The following is a 21,465-nucleotide window of genomic DNA, read 5'->3' as shown; positions in this document are numbered from 1 at the left end:
TTTATTTGAAAAAAGTGGAAATTAATTGTTGAAGGCCCCAAAATGGTGGTTTTCTGCCACTGACAATACTAGCATAACTCCCCTATCTTGGAGGAAGAGAAAGTAATTTTTTTATTTAATCTTATTATCCTTACCAGGTGCTGTCCTATTTTCTTCACTTCTTTCATTGCCAAAGCTTCTAAAGTTTCTACATCCTATGTTCTCAGGCATCTCCCTTTGCTTCCCAGAATCCCTGTATTTTAAACTTGCCTCCTTACTCCTGACACTCTTCTTAAAGGTCATCCATGACCAAGTTCCAATTTCTCACTACTGAGCTTGGCATTTTTAAATGTTTTCCCTTGGATTGCTTTCTTTCCCTTCTTTTCTGGCACTAAACTCTCTTATTTGGACTTTTCTACTCTCTTTCCTTTGATTTATCCTTGTCCCACCACCTTCTGAATATAAGCAGTCCCCAAGGATATAATATGAACTTTATTAAGGGTTGACAGTTACATTCAACATTTCATGTACATAGAGCTCATTTAATCCTCATAACAATCCTGCAAGGCTGGAACTAGTGAATCCTTTTGTGAAACCTTCATGAAAACTCCAGGTCTTGACCTACTACCATAAGATAAATAAATGTACACATACAAACACTTGAGTTAATATCATCTCCAGAAAGGAAAGCTCTCAAATTCTTTCCTATTTTACCTCTTCAAAACTCCAGTCTCATTTTGATAAAGTACCACTTGACAATCTATCAGCTCCTTTGGAATTCCATCTCAAGAATTCTACCTAAAATTTATTTTCTAATCATTTTTTCCTGTCCTTGTTTTTGGATCCCTAAATCAGCTTAATTTGACTTTCCTCTTATTTCCTTTGTGTTCTGTTATTCTTTCTTTTCATTATAGAATGTAGCAAGTGAAAGTCTCCTAGTCACACTTCTTCCACATATTTTACTCTTCACCACATTTTCCCATGAAAAAGTCTATTTAGCACTCCAAATCTGCACTTGGTATAATCATTCCATTTGATTCTGTCTTGAGGGCCACTTCGTTTTATAGGATAAGTCACCATCCCTCATTCTTTCAGGATTCCAAGTTAACATTTTCCCTGGGAAGCCCTGATCTGTGGACACCTGCTATCCCACCACAACTGCCCTCATAAAATAATTGAGAATCCCATGTTTGAGAATATTTATGGTGAGTTCCCTCTTTCTCATCAGAGTCTTTTGAATCTGGAATGTTGTCCATTCTTGTTTTCTACTAATTTAGGCAATGACCATAAATATTCTTTGACCCATTCCTGCTTTATTCTTTCACTTTGCTGCTGTTCCCTGATTTTAATACATTTCTTTGTTCTCATCTTATCTATATCTTTCACATCCTTCAAGGGTCTATTATAGTCCTTTTTTAAGTGCCCTTTTTTACATTTCTATTTAGCAGTCAAACCCACAATATTTAGCAAAACCCTTGAGTTCTGTTACATGTATACCTATCTTTTATCTCTTACTAGTAGATTTGTAAGAACTTTAAGGATGGTGACAAATTTCACCTTATCTTCACTATTTACTACAGCTCATAGTCCAATGTAAAATCAATATCAGCACTCAGAAATCACTGATTGATTGTTTATCTAATTGATTGCCTTGTTGATAGGCCATGGCTTCTATCTTCTCTACTTTTAGGTACATGGAAAGTCAATGTCATACCATTCAGGGAGACTACATTGATAGCATGGAAGAAACAGCTGATTTGGTGGGAGTCAGGCCTAATCTACTCTCTCTGGCCTTCACTGACTCCAAGCTGGTCTTACAGTTAGTTTTGTGATCCTATACTCCAGCCCAGTTTCATCTATAGGTCCCTGGAAAGAGGAATGGGGCTTGAAAAACCATCTTGGCCACAGATGATCATATCAGGAAACCTATGAAGACAGGAGTAATTGGAAAGAGTAATTCCACAGCTTCAGCAAAGACAATGGACAGGTTTATGCTAGCTGTTATTTTCTTTGCAGTGATTGTGGCTTAATTTTAGATGTCCCATTGTCAATGTCCTGGATTTCATTGGGAAACTCAATCTAGAGATGGCTTCAAAACCTAACAAGATGGAACAACTCTCAGTTTCATATTTCCCAGAAATTACTTTTATTTCTCTTTCAGAAGCATCGATCCTCTTTCTTTTGTATAATTAAATCCTGAGTTTTCATTTGTGTTGATTCATCCCCCCTTACTCTCTTAATCTGTCACCTTTTACTTCCAATAATTCCTAGACTGTGAGCTCAGGGACCCTTTAGTCATTTTTATATTATGTCCTTAGCATGTTGATTATCAAATATTATGGTGGGGACCGACCCTAAGTCAGCATCTCTAAAAAATGGCCAACTCCATGTAATTCTTCTGATAGGATTTGATTTTCTATTAAAAATTCAATTTTTGTTCATTTTTAGTATTATAACTAAATATATGTTTTATGAGAGATAAGAGGAATAATGGTCTTAAAAGAGTTGTCTATGATAAGACATTTTGTTTTTCTTACTATTTACTAATGTACCTGATTACTGATCAATTTGCTCCTCTCCTTAAGCAACATGTCTTTACTTTCTTAATAAAGTAATTACTTTCAACTTTCTAGGCTCATAAGTTGTTTTAATAATTTAGTATCAACTCATGGGTTCTACTTGGTTGAGACAATCGGGATTTTTTTATAAGTAGCTGTCCTATCTTTTTTGTTCTCTTAGTTCCCAGATTGAATCTAATCAGATTTTTAGTTTAGAAAATAGGTAGTTGCCAACTATTGTAATGTGAACTACAAATGTGTTTAGTTTCCTCTTACTTTAATTTTCTCTCATTCCTTCAAGTAGAATCTAAGTAATAAGAATTCAAAGAGGTTATGTCTAAAATGTAGGAGTATTTTTCTAATTTCTCTTTTTCTTATGTCCTACAGTGTAGTTCTCAAAAACAGAGCAGAGAAATAGAAAGCAGGAACTTGGGTTTACATCCAGTGCTGCTGCTGATTCTTTTTTCTCATCTGTTGAAATTTTGCTCTGTTCTTGTTCATGAGAAATTGTCAGCTGTCAAGCATGATGAACTTCATAGGGAAAGGTACTGAAAGCACCAGTCAAGTGTATGTTCATTAATAGCTGTTGTGCAATATGTTTATAAGTTTGGATTTCTGCCAATTTCTTAACTACAGGATAAATTTGAACAACTAAAAGGACATCCTACAAATAAGAGATAAGAGAATGCACATAAGAGAATTAGAAATGTGAGAGCTAAAACTTCTTAATCACATAATTATTTGGACAGCTGCCTATCATTTCACCTTCCTGAGAATTAGAGTACTGAAAGTTGATATTATTTCTTTGGTCTTTTTCCTTCTCTAATATTTATGAAACAGGAGATTTGTCATCTATTAAAGAAGAACAATTATTTTTTGATCTGCAGTTTACTCTTGTTCAAAAGTAAATTGAAGGTTTCCTCTTAAATTTTCTCCTTTTATAATATAAACTTGCCTCTCTTTTAGAATGTAAATGTATTGAATTAATAATCCTCTAATAATTCCTAATTATCACAAATAACACACCAGTTTCCTCTTTAAAGTGTTTATTTTTAAACTGATTTGATTTTAATTGATTTGACTTCTATTATGCAAGGCTACCAAAAAAGAAATCATTGCTCATTTTTTCAGCCTAGCTGAATGCAAGATGTGAATAGGATATTGTACTCAAAGCAACTCAAGATGCCTTAGTTATTGATGCATATGTACTAATATCCTACTTTCATATTTTGCTGTTTATATTAAGATCATATGCATGTATATATATGAAAAAAATTTCCAATTATATTAAATATGATTACCAAAGAAAAATGCATTCTTGTAATGCCAGAGAGTAAGAAAGTGCTCAAAACAGAAATGGAATAAGTATGTCAGAGGGACATAGGAGCCATCATATAATGGAAAATTTGAACAATAAAATAAATAACCTAGTATTAGAACATAAGACATAAAAATACTTGAATCCAAAGTGATATAAATAAATGATTAAATAAATAAGTGAATAAATTAATAAATGATGTGGAACAGACAACTCTCCCATACAAAATGATTCTGAATTTATATAGATACTTTCTTCTCAAGGAGATGGAACACAATTTTCTACTTTTTAAATGGGCTGAATAGATTAACTTCCTTCCAAAAATTACAATATGGAATGGGGGGGAAAAGTGACTGCAGTGAAAAAATTGGACAAATACCACTTCAACTAGGTGATCAAGATTGACATCAAGTGATAAGTCATACTGACAGTATGTACCCTTGAAATGATAGGACAAGAAGGTTACTTTACTTCTGTGGTATTCCTCCCCTGAACCAAAACCCAGTTTAACCATGAAAAAGTATCAACAATCTCAAATTGAGGAATATTCTACAAACTGCCTGATCACCTCAAAACTTTCAAGGTCATCAAAAACAAGGAAAGTTTTAGCAACTGTTACAGTATAGAGGAGCCTAAATAGATCTGTCATCTAAATGTAATGGGTATTCTGAAATAGAGGATTGATTTAAAAATAGGTGAATATAAATGAAGTAGGCATTTTGATTAATAATAATGTGTCAATGTTGGTTTATGAGTTGTGGCAAATGTACCATAATAATGTGTCAACAATAAGGAAAACTAGGTGTGGTATGTCCAAGAACTCTGAAATACTTTTGCAATATTTATGAAATCAAAACTATTTAAAAGGGCTGGGGATATAGTTCAGTAAGTAGAGTGCTTTCCTCGCAAACACAAGGCCCTGGGTTCAAGCCCCAGCACCACAAAAAAAAAAAAAGAAAAACTATTTCAAAATTAAAAATTACTATAAAAATGTATTTATTTGATTCAAGATTTGACCCAGAGCTACAGTATAGTGGAATTTGCTTAGAGGAAGAACATTAACTATAACATTCATTTATATTACTATGTGTTTACCTGATTACTCTCAAATTAATTGATCTAATAAAATATAATCTAACTTACCATAACAAATTTTGCCTCCTTTACTTACAGTCAAGTATTGACTTGTAATTGTATTGACTGAGAAATGGTGATAAAAAGTCAAAAGACAATTTCTTCAATTCACTTAGATAAATTTTCTTGTATCTGAGAACATCATGCCAATAGTTTCCACAAATTTTTTATTAAGGGAAAATTCATACATAACTAAGGTAATATTACTTAATACTTGGCCTGCCTTGTTACTGTGGTTAATAGCAATGAAGTAGTAAACATTATCTAGACTACCTACTTGGAAGTTCACAAAGTGCATGATTTTTCATGCTTCTCTATATTCTTTTGTTGTACTTTCAGTAAATTCTCCAGCTAAATAATACCTCTATCATCTTCAAGATTCATCTGTTTTCTCTTCCCTGAACCCCAATATGAAGTTCTGGGCTCCTTTTTGCTTTTACCACATGTGTTGAATATCCTTATCAAACTATGTGGAAACAGTTCTCTCACATGGTTCCTCTTTGAATTAGTAAACTCTTGGGAGGCAGATACTTTGCAATCAATTTATGTGTTCTTAGTGCCTGGAACACAGTGAAGCATCCATAGATTAATTAGTTGAATGAATACATGTAATATGGGAGATAAAAAATGATCAAGGTTTTAATGACTTAAATAGTGAATAACACTTTAAGAAAACAATAAGGAGATCAGGGGTGCTTAACACTGAAATGTGTGTGGGGCAAATATAGTCTTTCAGAAGATATTCTGGAATAGATCACTGATCTGAGTCAGTATCTAATATTCTGTTGTGGTTTGAAACACAAGTGTCTATAATTTATTTACTCAATCAAATAGGTCCTTTAAAAAGTCAGGATCAACATAAAAAGCAAAGTGGGGGGTATATGTCTTCTTCATTCCTCATGCTGCCTAGAGTTCCTCATTGCTGTTTCTCTTTCCTTTCTCAAATCCTTCTGCTCCTTTGAAGAACTGACCACCACCTCTCCTCATTGTACTTATTTTCAGACCCATTTACTCCCCTTCATTCTGTAAATATTTTAGTATCAAGCTTTGTGCCTTCTCTGTAAACATAACTACTTCTGCAGTTGACTTCAGTATCTAGGTAAAAGCTTTCATCAATCCAACATATTAGTTAGTATTAGGTTTGGCTATACATAATAGAAAAGTCCCAAAAAATGATGTAAACAAGACTAAAGCTTATTTCCCTGTCATATAAAAAAGTTCAGAGGTAGACAGACCTGCTATATAAGAGCTCCATAGTTTTTTTTTTTTTCTGCTGCACTATTCTCAGCTACCTCACAGTCCAAGGTGACTGCTGAATTTCAGCCATTCTCTGAACATCCACATAGAATGGAAGAGAAATGTAAGGGCACATCCTTTCTTTTAAGAATATTTTTTAAAAGTTTCATATAGAAACTTTCACTGGAAGAATGTAATCATATCTAGCTACTAGGAAAGCTAAGAGATGTGTCTTTATACAGAAAGGCAACATACCAAGGTTATTGAAAAGGAAGAGAAAATGAATGTTGAAGTGGAAATTTAATACTCTCTGTCACCTTATTTTTCAGTTATGTAAACTTATTCCAATGATTTTATGATCCACCTCACCTACCTACAATTATGGTCATATCTAAGACAGTGCTAATAACTGCAACATCACTGAAATCTCAATGTCAAACATCCTATTCTCCAAAGCACCTCTTACCTACTAAGTTCATTTCCTCTGGTAATTAATACCATCAGCCAACTGTTCTTTGACTCCACTGGGCCCTCCATCAATCTTCTCTTCATTTCCCGCCCAACAGGTTTAAAATTCACCACTCAGCATTATAATCCCACCCTACTATGCACTCTCAACTCCTTTGTTGCCCTTTTCCATACCTGCTTGGAAAAACTTTACCTTTGGTATATGCCTGTACCCAAACAGCTAAATATGGTAAGACAAAAATACCACACTGGAGGATTGGCTTGTCTTAAATTCATAACCACCAAACATACCTAGACCTTCAGTACAATCTGCCATTTACATTTAGGTTTCCTAGTCAATTCTCTATCCTACTACTGTAGTTGATTACTTCACACCTACTACCTGTTCAAACTTCAAATACTTCTCTCCTCTCCTCAGTCAGCTAATCACCTTGCTGCTTTTCTTCCTCTAAGAGAACAGAAGCAGGGCTCAGGATATAGCTCAGTTGGTAGAGTGCTTGCCTCACATGCACATAAAGCCTGGGTTCAATCCCAGGTCAGTCCCAGGGGAAAGACAAAGAAATTGGAGGTGAGAAGGAAAAAGTAAGGATAATCAAAAGGAGGTACTCAGGCAGTCAAGTATTTGGAGGGGTAAGCAAGCAGTTGTGGTAAAATTGCACCTCTTCCCTTAAACTGTTTTTGATCAATAGCAGGAAGATGAGTTCATAAAGAAAGAGAGCAAAGAATGTGGGTGCAGTATGTCAAGTAGACTTTTTCAACTTCATAATACAAGAACAAACTTTACAGCAAACAGTGCCACTCATGCAGAAACCATGGCCTGTGTGACTTGGAGTTCCCCAGGTTTGGCTGCCTTCCCCATCACTACACCTAAGTGGTCTATCTTGTTAGAAATGCAGTGAGCAGAATTCCTGTACTCTTCACTTAGCAAATGTTTACTGAAAGCTTACTCTGTACATGGTGTACATACAAATGGGATCAAATCTGGATCTATGCTGTTATCAGCTGTCTAAGCAGTGATTCTCACACTTTAAAATACACTTGTTAAAGTGCAGATTCTGGTTCTGTACATGAGGATTGGACCTTGGATCCTGCTTAGATTGTAATAAGCTCCCAGGTGAGACATGAATGCTGCTGGACTATATATATAACACATATTGAATAGTAAAGGTTTCTTGTAGGGAATGATAAATCCCGTTATCATAAAATTTGGACTCTTCCCAACCCTAGAATTGTCTGTGACATTTTTATAAATTTTGTGTGCCTTCTAATTTTTTTTTTTTATTGCTCTTTCTCTTGGAGTTTATTTCTACTGTTAATCATTCAAAAATGCTATTTCTTAGTTTATAAGAGCATTCTCCTTCTTATAAAAATTCACTAATTTGTCAGGGTCTATCTACTGTTAGACACTCCATCTCGAATTATTCCCCAGGACTCCAATTCGGGCTGACTAGTCCTTCCTGTAGTTCTGCACAGTATCAGCCTCTAACCTTTACCTCTAATTCCCCCTGCCTAGAGGTGAAGTCCATGGTATTATTACTCTCCTGGTCACTGCTCAGAGAGACGCATCTCACAAAATGTTTTGACACACCTGAGGCCACGTGAGGCAGTCATAGAGAAAGCTGCACAGGTCATCCACTCCACAGGCAGCTTGAGGACCACAGCTGTGGTGCTTCGGGTGTGGCATCCCCGTGGGGCGGTCGCTGTCAGCGCCCCCAAGTGGTGCTGGAGCCTGGGCACAACCACCACTGATGCTGTGGCAGCTAGAGAGGCAGGTGTGCCAGGAGCCATGGTAGCGGGCAGCAGGAGCATGCATGAGCGGCCTTGAGTCATGGGCCTTGTAGCCATTTTAGGAGGAAACCGAGATCCCTGGCCAGGGATGTGGCTTCAATTTCAATAACTTTATTGGTGGCCTTGCCTGCCTCACGGCCAATGTTCCCCTGCTCCTGGGAAGAGGGAGCATATGCTGGAGGTGCTCGGGGTACGGGAGTAGGCGCGGTACTGCAGGGGAGTCCCGAGGGCGGGTTTCCAGAGTGGGGCGGCGGGAGACCCGAAGGACTTGCGGGATCCCCTGTAGGCCGGGAGGTTGGAGACCATGGGGCACGGTTTCCTGGGGTGGGGATTCCCTTCCCTCGTCCCCAGGCTTAGAGGCAGGGCCGGGGTCCCCTTGACGTGGCCACTGGGGTGTTTGTTTCCCACCAGGTGTAGCTCTCCGCACTAAGTGGCCCCAAATTGAGCTGCAACCATGGAAAACACCACCAGCGACCAGGTGTCTGGGGAGCGACATGGCAGCAAGTCTGCACACGCGGAGGGCGACAGTAGCCAAGACCCAGGCAAGGAGCACAAGACCATGGTGGGGAGCATCAGCGACTCAGGCGTCTTTAGTCTGCTGGACGCCGAGATACTCATCTCCGCGCCCCCTACCATGGCGGTACAGCTGCTGCTTGGCTTCCGGACTCCTCCTCCTTTCCTTGGCTTCTTTTCATCACACTAAACTGGGTTATGGGAATTTTTTTAAGTACATAAAGGTTTGTTTCCACAGGCCTTAGGAAATGGGTAGAAGTCACAGGACAATCTCTCCCCCCACCAAAAAAAAAAAAAAAAAAAAAAATTGCATATTTTGGTAAGTGTGTACCAAAGGGGAAAACAGATTTATATTAGCAATGTTGTGCAAGATTCTTATATAAATCAAGACCCCAAACCAGCTTGCAGTGGAGGTTTCAGTCCTATGCTTAGGGGTCTGGACAGGAGCCCTAGGTTTTTGAGCATGACAGGCAAAAGGAGGCAGCAAAGGCAGATGACATGCACCTAGCAGGGGAGGAGGAGTGCCCCATTCCTTGGAATGGTGTGGTGTTTTTCTTTTAAAGTTATCTTTATAGGAAGGTGCTGGGCAGGAATCTCAGAGAAAGGTTACAAGACCCATAGCACTGCTACTGCAGCTGGGACCATAGAAACTACTGTCTCATGATTGAGGCAGACCCAGGATGGAAGGCAGAGCAAAGGAATGCTTAGAGGAAACAAGTTTGCTTGGAATGCTAGATGGCCAGGCCTCAGCTGTTGGTCCAACGCAACCCTTGCCTCACTTGTTAACAGTGAAAAATTAGTTTGGTTAGAAGAAGTATCAGGAATCACACCAGCTTCTGCTACCTCCATGCTCCTTGTTAGAAAAAAAAATTAACTCGTGTGCACTGTTAATTCCTGGGACTGTTTTATTCTTCCCAAAGGACTGTGTATTGGAAGAATAACCTCCAAAAGTTGAAAGCTAAATTGCACCAGTCCAGGTCTGCAGTTCCTTAAGAATGGACTGGCAGTGTGGCTGTGCCAATATGGAGAAGCTGCACCTTCCTGCAGAAGATCAACTGACCTGCTATCCCACCCAAAATCTCAACCTGTGGTATATTTCAGTGAAGGCAGGTAGCTGGGTTTCTCATAGCAGAGAAACAGTTTAAGAGCAGAAAGGTAGAGAAAAACTAGAAAAGAACCATCTTGATAACAGATTCATCCCATGGTGTGAAGGGAAAGAATAAAGAACCCAGTGGCACTTTGCTTATCCAGCAATTTCTGTTGTGACTGTTGTGACCAACTTCTGCCCATTCCATAGGGTCTTGAATTGCTCAGGGACTGGGAACTCATTAAAGTCACCACCTTCTGTAGGAATGAGAACATTCATCTCAGAAGATTTGGCACTGACTATCCCACAATCCAAGTAATTCTTGCTCAGGTAAGCATGGCAGCCATCTGTTTTGTTAATGGAAATGGTTGGCACTTTACCCATTACCTGAACTTTGACATCACTACTATTGATTATTTCCACAATGCCCACCATGTAATCAAATACCTGACCAAGATTCTTACAATTATCTACTATAATAGAGTTAATTTTGCTCTTGATTTTCAATGTTGTATTGACACACTAGTATGTGTAAGCTCACCTGTTTCAGTTCTGTGTCATCAATTGCCAGGTTGAAAACATTCTCCTGACTTTCCACTCTCCACTTCTTGCCCTCCAGTTCAAGGAGAGGTGGCTCCTTTGTGGCTGGTTTGGGAGATGGATTGGTTTGGGACAAGAAAATGGTTTGAGACCACTTCATACTGGGCCACTCTGAGCCTTCAGGGCAGGATTCTTGTGAGTCTTCATATCATCAGATACATATTTCAGAGCATATGTGATGTTCTCCCCCTGATTAATCTGTGCAAACAGTGCTGAGCATTAAGCAGAGTCATCAGAGTCTGAACAGGTGGGGATTAGGGGTGCAGGTGGACTTGGTGGGGGAGGAGGAGGACCAGATTCAGCAGAGGGTCCAGATGGCAATCCACTCAGTTCTTTTGTCACAGGCCCCGTTTTGCTCCAGGCCAGTCCAGTGGTATGGAACTCTTTGATATAAGACTGTAGCTCTGCCCATATACTCAAGTATGCTTTGACTCAGTCCACATATTTCTTATCCATATATTTATATTTCTTGAGGACTTGGTTTGTATAAAACATGGCAACATCATTCATTTCTTTCACATAGGGACCAGGTTTGGAAGTCATAGCCACCCAACCTAGGGCTTGGATGCTTTCACTGACAGCAGACAAGAGATTGAACAACTTGCTGCCTCCATCCTTCTTCCGAAAAGTTATCACTTCTTGGATCTGCCAACAAGATCAGAAAGCTTATTATCAGCTGGCTGCTGGCACTGAGAAGCTGTAACCAGGAGAGCTTGCTCTAACTTCAGACCAGTGTGGACCTCCTCTGCATGTTTCTGCATGTCTCTTCCTATCTCTTTACTGATCTTCAAGTACTCTGCAAAAGGACTGGCAAGCAGTGAGTCAAATGCTTGCACATATGGAGCTGCTCCTTTTGAAGGACTGTCTCCATACCATAGGTTCATGTCAGTGGTATGGGATGCTGCCCACAGGCAGCCCACTGCCCTCTCCAATCTTTCTACCAAATTTTGCATGTCAGCCATAATGTACCACCTTAAGTGTTCTGCCTCACCTCAGGACTGTGCTCAGTCACTTTCCAAGAATTTTTTTTTTTAATTAAAGGGATATTCTGGGGAGGGAGGCATTGGATCATAAATTCTTCTTGTGATGCCACCTCAATATAAGGCATGTGTGAAATTCTTGTTTTCTTGGTGGTTTGACCAAGCCTTGAGACACATATTTAGGGCAGGAACCATAGACATCTCCCCCACCCTCACCATCCTTGGTTCTTCTAACAATTTATAGGTTGTAAGCTCTGGTGGAAAACTTGAGGGGGTAGATTGTTTGAGCCACTGGCCCTAGCACAGTTGCTTACATTTTCCTTGAAATAGCTAAGTGAAATTTTTTCCTGGAATTTTCTGTTTGGATCCTTTTTGCTCTTATAGGAACTCTGCACTTTGGGTCCTTTTCCCCTTTGGGATGACTGTGAGCACATACCACTTGTTAACTAGAATATTTGTGCCTAGACTTGGAAATCAATAAAGGGCATCATTTAGTTGACTATTCAGTTTTTATTCTATATTTTGTAGTTGTGGTGACTGTGCTTTCAGGCCAGCTTCTCAAGTGGGAGAGCCAGTGATTTCCAGGTAGCTCCACTCCACAGTAGTTCATCAAAATTTTTGTTTAACCTAAAAGCAAGAATTCATTGCTTCCCTGAAAACATTGCTTTCAATTGAAGGAGTTACAGGAAGAGGTCAATTGTGTCCCCCTTCCCGACAGAAAGGACAGATGGAACTGACAGCAATGTGATTACCATCATAATGTTTCTAATAACTTAGAAGTGTCAGCATAAATACATTTAATTCTTTCTGAAAGGCTGTTCAGGGGTGAAATAGAAAAATGGAGGGACTGAGGCAATTGGGGTATATGTTTGAGACTTTATAGAGAAATTAGTTTTATTTGCCACAGCAGTAGTACATGGAATTTGGATGCTATGGTTTATATTTTTGGATCCCAATTGAGAGCATCATCATAGAGGGATAAATAAGAGTGGTTGAAAGGGGCATTTCATAGGAATTTTTCTCCATTCTTTTCTTTCCTCTCCCACTTCAGAACTTCTTCCTCATCATGTGGTTTGTCTACTCAGCCATCTGTATTTACTTCTTTAAAGTTTTCCCAAGGTGATTGACCTCATTGTATTTTTGCCCCTTTCCTACATCAATGAATCAGGATTTAAGTACATTGTATTTGTCAAACCATGACTGAAGCCATTGGAGTTCTGATTAAAGCCAAATTGTTCTGGGTGAATTGAGGTCTATTCTGAATCATTCTTTCCCTCACTCAAATCTTGCCATTTGGAAAACAAGAAAATTGTTCATATAATTCTTATGGTCCCACCCAAATCCAAGGGTTTTTGACCTACCCATTTCTTCCCTCTGTATTTTACTAAAGTCTCTTCAAACTATAATTTTAATTGTTGTTTTGCCTCTTTTATCAGTGGTTCTTCTGTTTTACTTAAAATAATCAACCTTTTTTCTAGACAGCTGCATTCAAATCCTGCCACAGAAATGTCATGTCAAAAGTGGAATGTCTTTGCTCCAAATGTTGGAGCATTAGTAGTTTATGGCTTTCAGATTCTAAATAAAAAATCCTAAATTGTAAAGTAGTTGATAGAAACAGTGGCAGTGGGGCCTCCATTGGATGCCAGCCTTTTTCAGCAAACTAATTCAATGGTTCTCAATCTTATTTATATATTGGAACCACCTGAGATTTGTTTAAATATTTTATGGAAAATTTGAATTATTTACAGATTAGGGAGAACAGTATAAATGAACTCTGTGTACCTCTCACCAAGTTTAGAGATTGATCAAAGCATGAATGAATGTATATTATCCATACCCTAATCTACTTTTCCTCCACCAATATTTTCCACCAATTTTTTTGAAGTAAATTCCAGATGTTATAACAAATTATGATGTACCTCAGAAGTTGAGATTTTTTCTCTATGTTAACATAATCACAGTCTTATCTGGGATGACTTTAAAAATAGATTCCAGATCCTATATCTGAATCAGAATCTTAGGTTATTCTTAGTCATATGCAAAAATTTCTGTCTAATGCAGCCAGACAGAATGCATTGCTTTTAGAATAGGGATACTAGGTTTTCTCTAATGCTAATTCCTTGTAATATTGTAAAAGCTCTTCAGTTTTCTTTTATCAGATAATTTCTTTCTTTTAGTTAAATAAGTAATTAATCTGTGCTTCTGGGGTTGTAACCCAAGACCTAATGTATCTAGGCAAGTGCTCTATCACCGGACTACATCCCCAGACCTTGAATTTTATTTTAGACCATGTGCCTGGTTTCTCAGATGTAGTTTTGAGGAATAGTGAGAGACAGTATGGAAAGTAGACTTTTCCATTCCCCACCACCACCACACACACAAAAGTCCTAAGTAAATAAGCTAGTCTTTTTTTTAATGCACTTTATTTTGTTTGGTAATATATTTACTTAACAGTGTAAAGTCCTTTTTACCTGTTACCAGCTTAAGGCAGGGCTTAGCAAATATTTTCTGTAAGGGACCACATGGTAAATATTTTAGACTATGTAGATAATACAGTCTTTCACAACTGTTTCCACAATGGCATGAAAACAGCTGTAGATAATAGGTATATAAATAAGTGTAGCTATTTTTCAGTAAAAACTTTATAAAAGTACCTGGCTTACTGGCTGCAGTTTGCCAATTACTGGTCTAAAGGGATGGTAATAAAAAAAAAAAAAAAACTAAGGAGTTAATATTTTTCAGAATCCTGCAAACTTTATTTGATTCTACAATTATTTTTGTTAAAAGAAAATGTTTTTATTGTCTTTCACTGAGATGCAAAAATTTGCATTCCTATATCTCAAATAGAATAAGCCAGTCATAGGTGAGCAAGTATGATTTCATGACCACTTTTTTGTTCTAGTACTGCCTCTCACTAGCCAGGTCAAGTCCTCTACCACTAAGCTACATTCCCACCCACTATTTCTCCATTTTATAAAATAAATGATCTTTTTAATTTTAATTAATTAACTGATTAATCTGTGGTTCTGGAGCTTTAACCCAGGACCTCGCATGGGTTAGGCAAGTGCTCTCGCACTAAGTTACTTCCCCAGAACTTTAATATTAAATTTTTAATGTCCCTTCTTTGTGTAACTTATTAGCTAAAATAGAGTTTATAGTTTTTTATGAAGTTTGATATCTGTAACTTTATTTACAGTTGATAATTGAGAGCTGTGTATAGTTGCTTGTGAAAAGTACATACCTGACTTAAATTTTAAAAATATAGCCATCTTTCATTTTCATTTTTTTCTCTCCCTGAAGAGGTACTCAGAAGTGTGTTATAATTGCCTGCCTATGAATTAAACTATAGGGAGTAGGGAGTAGGGTTTTCCTTTTCTTTTCTTTTTTTTAAGGGCAATCTTGAGGCTCTGAAAGGGTAAGTAATATATGCAAACTCAAAAGTTAGATTATGATTTATGCAGCACTTGAGAATAAGACATTTGGCCACTTTTGGTTCCAGATGAGTTCTTTTTATATGGTTTGTAAGAATCTGATTTATTCTAATTTTAAGGTTTATTTCCTTAACTGAAACCTAGCACCCCTCTCAACTCTAAGAAGGAGAATGATCTTTTTAAGAATTCTTGGGTCACAATTTATTCTATGGATAATCTAATCCTTCTTACAGTTCCCTGGGGACAAACTGTATTATGGCAGTGGGATTTGAATGAGTCAATAAAGCCCACTCAGCAGGCCCAGCCTACTGTTATCCACTGGTCTGAAAGAGGCAAGGAGGTCTTCATTTCTGGGTCTTTCAACAACTGGAACAACAAGATTTTACTGATTAAGAGGTGAAGATAAATGTTTTGGTTGATACTGAGGGGTCCAGGAATAGACCCTGACCTGTTATTCTTCCTAATAAGAGTGAACAGGCTAGATTTCCCATCTCCACCCACTAGATACTTTCTTTGGAATATGTCCTATTCTGTGACCACTTAGTATCTACGGCATTGTTTTTAACCTCAATGTGAGTCAGATGCTTTACCACTTAGAATATTATTACCTCAAGGGAATTTATAATAGTTTTGTGGGTGTATTCTTTAGGATGGCGTTACACAGATCTTTTCTCTGCTTGGAGAAAGCCTGTAACTGACAGAATCTGTTGCTGTGACTTCTGCACTAAAGCAAAATGCACCATAAGATCTGAGGTGGTGGTGTTATGTGGTACTTGCAGAGCTATGATGAATTAACTGATTATTAGAATGGCACAGATAACCACATAGGTCATTTTCCAGTATTGGCTCACCAAAATATGGACCTTAAGTACTCCTATATCCCAAATCTGTTTAGATGCTTATACTTGTGAGGGATCTGTTCTGCTACAGCAAAATAGTTATACCAAGATGAACCATTTTGGGAGATCATTGCTATTTTTTTCTAGGCATTGGTTTAAGAACCAAAGTTGTTGGAAGAGTTGGAAACATGTCCAAGATGATATAGATAAAGAGATTGGATGTATGCATTATTTTTTACACAAGGGACACAATGGCTTAGGGCTATGGGAAGTCATTCTTATAATACTATAATTACCACTTGGTTTTCTATATTCTGTCTTCTTAAAGGAACTTGATTGACCTTCTGTTTTCTTCTACAGTCATAATGACTTTGTTGCCATCTTGGATATTCCTGTGGGGAGAGAACCAATACAAGTTTTTGTAGTTGGACAGTGGGTTCATGATCCATCAGAGGTAAGGCTTTGATCTCCAAAGGTCACCATGAATTAGCAGCCTAATTTTAACTATCATTGCTTTCTGAATTGATGGTAGCAGTTCCCTTACCCTAAAGGATTCCTCTTGATAAAAGATGGAGATGCTGAGTGTGATCATTTGTAACCTTTAGTAGACATAGAGAGGAGGATGGGTGGAAGACAGGGATTTGAAAAGGGAATAGAAGAATTTTTTTCTGCTTATTGTTTCAGCCTATGGTTACCAGTCGGATTGACATGATACAATTTGACCCATGTCAAGAAATCCAATTTTGAGGTATTTGATGCTTTAAAAATAGAGTCTATGGAAAGCTCTGAGACATCTTGTCAAAGTAATTTTATAATATTTTCTCTCTTTTGCCCTGCCTTTCTTGTAACATGGAAGTGGTTTTTAAATTTCCTTCTCGAAAGTAATCTCTTAATTTTGTTTTTATTTTCATTTCTCCTCAGGAATCTTCTGAATCCTTTATATGCATGCACATATTTCTTATGTAAACATTTAGATCCTATTCTTTATACCAAAAAATATCAGTCTAGCGTACTTTAAATTTTAACCATGTATCTACAGTAAGACATTTATTTTGCATTGCAGCCCAATACACACATACACAGATATACAGAAGTGTAATATGTGGTATAATGTTTGCCTTTATTCCCTGTGATGTAATCTTTTCTGCTTTTTAAAAATATTTATTTATTTATTTATTTTGGTACTGAAATTGAGCTCAGAGATCCCCAAGCAATTAAGCCATAACCACAACCCCTTTTATTTTGAAACAGGGTCTCACTAAAATGCTGTGAGTGGCCTTGAACTTGAGATCCTCCTGCCTCAGCCTTTTGGGTAACTGGGATTACAGGCCTGTGCCACAGCACATGGCTGTTATTGTATTTTTTACAGTCCATTAGTGGGCTATAGCCTATTGTTTGAAAACTCTTTCTAGTAATATTTCAAGATTTCCATTGACCTTTGGTGGTGTCACCCAGCAGAGACTATATGTACCTTGTTTGTCTTACTAAGCTGCCTCAACTTAATCTGCCTGTTTGATAAATTAGTTGGCAGTGCTGTAGTTTTAAGAGACCCTATGTATAGTAGTCATTGGGGAAAAGTAGCTTAAAAAAAACCACACACACAATATCAGGCAATTCTTTTGCATATAATCAAAATTTTGTATAATTTTTATTTAAAAAATTCCCTGGTATGGGAAAAGATCTCTATGTACTTTTGTTTCTTTTTCATTTTTGTTTCTTGCAGTGCTGAGGATTGAACCCAGGGTCTTGTGCTTGCAAGGCCACTCTACCAGCTGAGCTATATCCCCAGCCCCTTTTGTTTCCTATAATATTATGTTTTCCAAGACCTTCATCTCTACTTAATTTACTATGTCAGAAATGCAAATATTCTCCAAACCACATTCATAATTACTGTTTTGCTACTTTACAGTAAGATCTATCCCTGTGTAAGGAACTGTGTACTGTATTTATGCTGAGTATTCTTCTCACTTTGAGTTCAAAACCCACTTCTGCTACTAAGTAGTTTTACCATTGTGGACAAGTCCCTCAATACTTTTGGTTTTGTATTCCATAACAGCAAAATCAGGGGTTGGACTCAGTGTTTCTCAGCAATCACAATCCTGAAGTGGAACATATTAATAATCACAGGGCATAAGAGTGACATGTTTTTAAAACTGCATAGTATAATAATTATTTAGGAAATTTTGGATAATGTTTTCATTATATAAGCTCTCAAAATTAATGTAGACATTCTTTTTGACTGGTGGGCAGATATTTAAAAGGGTTTAAAGATAACAAATTAAATTATGATGCCACTGATAACTATATTTTTGCATTATATAATTCTGGCAAAGCAAGTAGTGAATGATAGTCAATCATAACTATACAGAGAGAAGACCAGTATACTTTTGATATTTCTCACTTCCCTCTTTCACCTAATTTCCCAATCCATTCTGGTAAGCCTTAGAATACATTTTTTTTTTGTTTTAATTTGCACTAAGTTTAATGTAGCCAGTTAGTTAATCAATTTGTATTTTTTTGGATGATTATGATGATGATAAGGAAATTAAAAAACAACTATTCTGTGTACTTCCCAGCATTGTTTTGTGAATTACATGACATAATAACTGGATGTGCTTTGGAAAGATTTTAAGATATTGTATAATATCACTGTATTTATTACTTTTGCTTTTGCTTCATATATGTTTAACTGAAATCAGTTCTTTAAATGAACTATTATAATCTTCTATTGGAGACTATAAAACATTTTTTTTAATCTTTAAACAAAATCAGTTTTCTTTATTTTTAAATTTTTCCTTCTAGGATGCATTATTTTTTCCATTTTTGAAGTATAATTTACATACCATAAAATTCATCCTTTTAAATTGTACAGTTTCATAAGTTTTAGTATATTCAGAGTTGTGTTACATTATCACTAGTTCCAGAGCATTTTCATCATCCCCAGAAGAAACCCTGTACCCATTTGTGGTCACTTTCCATTCCTTCCTGTCTCATACTCCTATCAACCACAAGTCTACTTTCTGTCTTTATGAATTTGTCTATTCATTTTTTTTGTTAGACTCTTTCACTTAGCTTAATGTTTTCAGGGTTCATTCATATTGAAACATGTATCTATTTATGACACAATAATATTTCATGGTATGGACATACCATTTGTTTATTTGTTGTTGATAGACATTTGTATTGTTTCTGTTTTTTGGTACTATAAATTTTAACATACAAGTTTTCATGTGGGCACATATATCTTGGATATATACCTGGGAATGTAATTGTTGGGTCACATGGTAAATTTCTGTTTAACTCTTTGAAGAACTATCAGACTGTTTTCCCATGTGACTATGCTATTGTAGATTCCCACTGGCAATGGAAATACATAGTTTGAAAGTTCCAACTTCTCCATCTTTGCCAGTATTCATTAGTTTGTCCTTTTAACTATAGCCAGCCTAGTGAGTATGAAATGGCATCTTATTGTGGTTTTGATTTGCAATCCCCTAATGAGTATTACATAGCTCTTGTTCTTATTGCTGCAGTCATTGTAGTATCAGAAATCTTAGAATTTGTAAACTTGTTATGTGTAGCTTGGGTGGGGGGGAAATGAAATCTAATTTGTTCACATTGCTTGAAATTTTACAAGGCCTCTTCACATCCATTATCTCTTTAGTTTCCTCAATAACATTGGAAGTAGGGCAAGGATTCTTTTTATTTTTATGGATGAGGAAAGTGACTATGGTAAAGGCATTTCACAAGGTTGTAAAGCTGATAAATAGGGTAGCTATTCCTTAGCTCAAGTCCATGACCCCCTCTCCTCTTCATGGAATCTTGTTGCCATGTTAGGCAACTTTTCCCTTGACTACTTGACACTCATAGATCCAATGGGTTAAAAGTTATGATCCATTACTTCTACAGTTAATATTAGTGGCCATGTATTTTTCTGTGCATTGTCCTAATTTTTGTACTTTTGCTCATATTTGTGGAAATATCTTTTAGATCTTTCCAGCTCACCCCCTGGGTCTTATTGTCAAGAAATGAATGTATTTTGATCTGAAGAGAGATTCAAATCCCCACCCATCCTTCTTCCTCACCTACTCAAATTTATTCTTAAGAAGGACACTAATATTTCTGTAAGTATCCTGAGAATATTGCTGGAGGATCTGGGCAACTGTAGGATTAATTTGGCCAAAATTCAGTAATCCTAGAGATTGGGATTATTATAAAGGTATATTAAGATTATAAATCATATACATAGGAATAGCACTATAGACTTCTTTTATCAATTCTGGTTTGTTATCTTATTCAGGAACTATAATCAAAGCTTATAATTCCTGAAAAAAATCAGGACCACAGTGTATTCTAGAACCAATTTCTGAGATTTCTATCCCAACATAAAATAAGGAATACTTATCATTTGGGGATATACAAAAGAGTTACGATTTTTGTTTGCATATATTTGACTTCTGTATTTATTCTCATTGATTCTCACTAAGATTACTTTTGCCATTTAATGCAAATCTTCCACAGTCATTGTAGGTTAGATTTTTGTTTTAGTTCTATTAGGATTAGCAGATCTTAATGCTTAGGGTTTCTGCCATGAAGTGAGAATTTTCCAAATTTTCTGAAATAATAATGTATTATTGATACATACTGGAGTGGATACACTATTGAAAGGAGGTAAAGATAAGGTGTTCTTAACAGTCCCAGAAAGCTCTGAGAAAGAGTAAGTTGATGGTTTGTCCATATAACTAATGTTATTCTTTTTAATTTTTTTTTTTGTCTCTTACTGTGATCCAATCTTACTTCATGAGCCCACCCATGTTATACTGAACCATCTCTATGCATTTTCTATTAAGGCGAGTGGTGTCCTTGGTTCTTCACATCTCAGCTATATGAAAGGTTAGGGGTAACATGTTGTGCAGTGGTTACTTGCTTAGCTACTTCATTTTACCTGAAGGTGACAGTAATGGTTAAGAAGAACTTACTTTTAAGCCAGTGGGTCATTTGTTTTTAATTTCATTCTCTTTCTGTGTTCTGGTGAACTGACTTGTCCAGTGATTGAACGATCTATTTTATTTCCCAGTTTCTTTTTGTGTGGTTAGAACCTTTATACCACCTACTTATTTGAGTTCATAGCAGTAAGACATCAGTTGCAGAAAGTCAGGTTTAGCTTCTAGTTCCAAGAATACTTGAATGTAATAGTAAGACTTCTTTCTCCCATTTTAAATATGGAATTTAGCTACTTTTAGGTGCCACTGTCATATATACCCAAATGCTTGCTTCTGTCCTGTCCAGTAAGTAAAGGAGAAATGTGACCAGAGTTGCCCTGTCCCCTCTAGCTCTAGAGTCCTCCTTGCTTTCTCTGTTATTTTAGATTCTGGGATGAAAATTTCTGTTCTGTTCTATCTTTTCATGTCTGTGGTCAGGATGTTAGAATAAACTTATATAGGTCTGTGACTGTTAAACTAAGCTGATCGTGATCAGAATGACCTGGGAAAGTTTGTGAGCATACAGATTCAGTGGCTCCATCTCCAAAGATTTCA

General features: G+C 36.9%; 2 pseudogenes; one reads left to right on the top strand and one right to left on the bottom strand.

Annotated features, from left to right (window-relative positions):
* The first annotated feature begins 8,935 nt into the window (after positions 1-8,935).
* On the top strand, positions 8,936-20,821 carry LOC124975683 (5'-AMP-activated protein kinase subunit beta-2-like; annotated as a pseudogene).
* LOC124975684 (adenylyl cyclase-associated protein 1-like) lies at positions 10,238-11,643 on the bottom strand (annotated as a pseudogene).
* Positions 20,822-21,465: the final 644 nt, after the last annotated feature.

Source organism: Sciurus carolinensis, unplaced genomic scaffold (assembly GCF_902686445.1).
Source record: "Sciurus carolinensis unplaced genomic scaffold, mSciCar1.2, whole genome shotgun sequence".
NCBI lineage: Eukaryota > Metazoa > Chordata > Mammalia > Rodentia > Sciuridae > Sciurus > Sciurus carolinensis.
This window is presented reverse-complemented; position numbering and strand designations above follow the sequence as displayed.